We start from the raw sequence: 4,100 nt of genomic DNA on the forward strand, positions 1-4,100 counted from the left end.
CGGTCTCAGCACACCCTTGGGGTGGGGCCAGTGCAGCACGCCACACCAGAGATTGAACCCTGGCCTCTGTGCTCTGCCTAAGCAGGCCCTTTAGTCCACTGAGCTATCAGGCTGGCCCTAAAAAATTCTAAGTACCTACTATAGTATGGAAAGTGTAATATTACAGAAGTACATTCAGACAACACTACAATTGCAATTACTGAACACTGAGTAAGACTTAGTTTACACAGTGCAGTCCAGTAAGCAAAATGGCTAGGTCTACTTAGAGTACTTGGGCAGATGGGAAAAGCCATTTCCCCACCTAGCAGGAGTTTGGTCACTGTCAAGATGATGGGAGATGGCTCAGTAGAATAAGCACTTCCCTGGCAAGCGCAAGGGTCTGAATTCAATCCCTAATTCCACCAAAAAAAGGTGATCACCTCAGGCCAGTGAGATAGCACAGGGGACTAAGCTGCCTGCTTTGGCAAGTACAGGAACCAGGGTTCTATCCCTGGTCCCACATGCCATGCTGGCAAATGAGTCCGGGCATGGTGGCGTACGCCTGTAATCCAGTGCTGGCGGGTTTGAAAACAGGAGAATCATTACAAGTCTGAGCTGTGTAGTGAGACCCTGTACCAAACACATACATACATACATGCATACATACGGGCTGGCCAGATAGCTCAGCAGACTAAAGTACCTGCTTAGGCAGAGCGCAGTGGCCAGGGTTAGATCCCCAGCATGCTGTGCCGGCCCTGCTCCCAGGGCAGGCTGAGCCAGTGATTGAGACTGAGCGTGGCGGTCACCAGCCTGTAATCCCAGCAGTTGGGTGACTGAAAGCAGAAGAATCACTACCTAGCCAATACATGTAGTGAAACCCTGTACTACATACTAAATAAATGAATGAATCATGATCACCTCCCCTGGTCACCAGGGTCCTGTGGCAAAAGCACAGCCTCAATTCGTAGGTCACCTTTAGGCCAGCAAGTGTCCCTCGGCGCAGTGGTATAAGTGAGGTTGTTGGGGCGGGGGAGATGGCTCAGTAGAATAAGTGCTTGCTTGGCAAGTGCAAAGCCTGAGTTCAATCCCTGGTTCCACAAAAAAAAAAAAAAAATAAGTAAAATCTTCAAGGAATAGGAAAAAAAAAAAAAAAAAAAAAAGTGAGGTTGTTGTGGAAATACACAAGCAGCACTCCTGTTCTTCCAGAGGGAAGGACTATATCTTGGAGGTGGTAAGCTGAGAAAAATGCTGTAAGAGAAACAACACAGAGCCAGGCTGGGAGGGTGAGGCATCCTTGTAATTTCAGCATTTGGGAGACTGAGACAGGAGGATCACTGAGTTTGAGGCCAGCCTGGCCTACACAGTGATTTCAAGGGCAGCCTGAACAACATAGAGAAATCCTACCTTAAAACAAATACAAAAACAAACACAGCAAACCTCAAGTTGTGATAAAAACTGGTTATTCTGAGAATAATGAAAACCAGTGGGAGTTCCGGAAAAAAAAAAAAGATACCTTTGGCTGGGGAGATGGCTCAGTGGAGTAGGCACTTCCCTGGCAAGCCCAAGGGTCTGAGTTTAATCCCGGGTTGGGGGGGGAGCCAATGGGAGGCCAGGGAGATGGCTCAGTAGAGGGTCTGAGTTCAATCCCCGCCCCCCTCCTCCCCCCAAAAAACCCAACCCAACAATGAAGGCTGGAGATAAGGCTGAGAAGTACAAAAGAAGGAAACCAGTCCGGCCTGACCTTTCTGCTTCTGGGCCATCCGAAGGAGCGAGGGAGCCGGCATTGCCGTTTTCCTAGCGATTTGGTCCGACACACGACCCCTCTCTCGACATCATGGTGGCCTACTGGCGACAGGCTGGACTCAGCTACATTTGCCACTCCCAGATCTGTGCGAAGGGAGCGAGGGATGCCCTGATGACAGAATTCAGAGCAAATGCAGCAGCATCAAAATTGTGAAAGTGAAAAAAGAATAACCAGCCCTGACTAGCTACATTTTCACCCTGAAGATGTGTGGGTGCGTGTTATGGCAGATTGCAATCCATGTCACTTTGTGAGGGGAAAAAGTACCTATCTTCTTCATAAATTAATGATACCACTAAACTGATGCATGGTTCACTGTTAAAAAAAAAAAGAAAACCAATGAAGGGTTCTAAGTTGGGTTACTGTATGATATGCACTATATTAGACAAACACCATATGTTACATGAAAAGTGGATTATTTACATTATTTATTTATTATTATTACTATTTTTTTTGGCGGAACCGGGGATTGAACTCAGGTCCTTATCCTTGCCAGGGCAGCACTTATTCTACTGAGCCATCTCCCTGGTCCCTACATTTTTCAGTTTTTTTAAAAAAAATATTTATTTATTTATTTATTTTTGTGTGTGTGGCCAGCTCAGCCCACCAGGGACAGGGCTGGCTGGCATGTGGTGCTGGGGGATTGAACCGCGGTCCCTGTGCTTTGCTTAGCTTAGCTTGTTCTAAGTAGGTGCTTTAGACCACTGAGCCATCTCACCAGCCCATCCCCTACATTTTTTAAGTGGGGCAAAATCAAATATTTTTATTGTATTGTATTGTATTGTATTTATTTATTTTTTAGTGGAACCGGGGATTGAACTCAGGCCCTTGTGCTTGCCAGGCAAGAGCTTATTCTACTGAGCCATCTCCCTGGCCCCTGTATTTTATTTTATTTTTTTAAATTTTATTTATTTGTGTGTGTGTGTGTGTGTGTGTGTGTGTGCGCGGCCAGCTCAGCCCACCAGGGGGCAGGGCTGGCTGGCATGTGGTGCTGGGGGATTGAACCGCGGTCCCTGTGCTTTGCCAAGCTTGTTCTAAGTAGGTGCTTTAGACCACTGAGCCATCTCACCAGCCCCTGTATTTTATTTTTTGAAGCAAGGTGTTGCTATGTAATTCAGCCTGGCCTTGAACTATGTAGCCCAGGCTGGCTGGCCTCTAACTCCTTGCAATCCTGCCTCAGTCTTCTGAATGCTGGGATTACAGGCATGTACAAACATGCCCAATTATCTGGAGAAATTCAAACTTTATTTCAACAGTTAGTACATTGGAAGATAATGCATGGAAGGTCAGGGAGGTATGTAGTAAAATAATATATGTATATACTTTACCAAGATGAGTACATGAAAAGGCAAGAGTTTATTCACATCACAGTCCACTGTCAAGAAGGATGATGGAGGCCAGAGAGATGGCTCAGTGGAATAAGCGCTTCCCTGGCAAGCGCAAGAGCCTGAGTTCAATTCCTAGTTCCGCAAAAAAATAAAAAAGGGGCCAGAGAGATGGCTCAGTGGAATAAGTGCTTCCCTGGCAAGCACAAGAGCCTGAGTTCAATTCCCGGTTCCGCGCCCCCCAAAATAAATAAAAAAATAGGGTGAGTTTCTAAGAGAGAGACCACACCGTTCATTCCAGGATCAGTTTTCCAGGCCTGTGGCCGGCGGACCAGCGCGCATGCGCGGATGCCCGGGGAGCCTGCGCGTGACGCACACGTCCGTGCGTTAGTACGACTGTGCGTGGCGCCCTCTCGTAACCGTCAGTCGGCTTCGCACCTCAGCCGTCGTTGGAAAGGGCGTTTTATTTCTTACTTCCTTAAAGGCAGTGCGTTGTGCGTTTCGAGCCATTTCTACCGAATTGCGCCACGCAAAGGATTGTGAGCGTGTGGTGCGGGGTGACAGCGGTGGCTGGGGCGGGGAGAAAGCACGGAGGCCGAGGGTGCCCCGGCGCGTCCCGCGGTCCCGGCCTCCCCCTCGGGTCTCTGCCGGGGAGATGGTTTGGCTTTCCTCCCCTGGCGCCCGCGTCCTGCCGACTCCACAGGCGGTCCTTAGGTGGCTGGCCAGGGCCGTGCGGCTGTGGGCCATCGACTTAGGGAGCTTGAGGCCACTGAAACTGCGTTGCCCTTACCAGGTTCTCAAAATGTCCTCCGTCAAGGAGCAGCTTATCCAGAATCTAGTTGCGGAGGATAAAGGCTCCCAGTGTAAGATCACCGTAGTTGGCGTTGGTGCCGTAGGCATGGCTTGTGCCATCACGGTCTTACTGAAGGTGAGTGGTGAACGCGTCTTGTGGGAACCAAGGAGACCACTCGTAGGCTTCGCATCCCGACACCAAA

At 49.0% G+C, this 4,100-nt stretch overlaps 1 pseudogene; it reads left to right on the forward strand.

Annotated features, from left to right (window-relative positions):
- Nucleotides 1-1,747: 1,747 nt before the first annotated feature.
- LOC101584171 lies at nt 1,748-1,953 on the forward strand (annotated as a pseudogene).
- The last annotated feature ends 2,147 nt before the right edge of the window (nt 1,954-4,100 follow it).

This window comes from Octodon degus, unplaced genomic scaffold (genome assembly GCF_000260255.1).
Source record: "Octodon degus isolate 3935 unplaced genomic scaffold, OctDeg1.0 scaffold02037, whole genome shotgun sequence".
Classification (NCBI taxonomy): Eukaryota; Metazoa; Chordata; class Mammalia; order Rodentia; family Octodontidae; genus Octodon; species Octodon degus.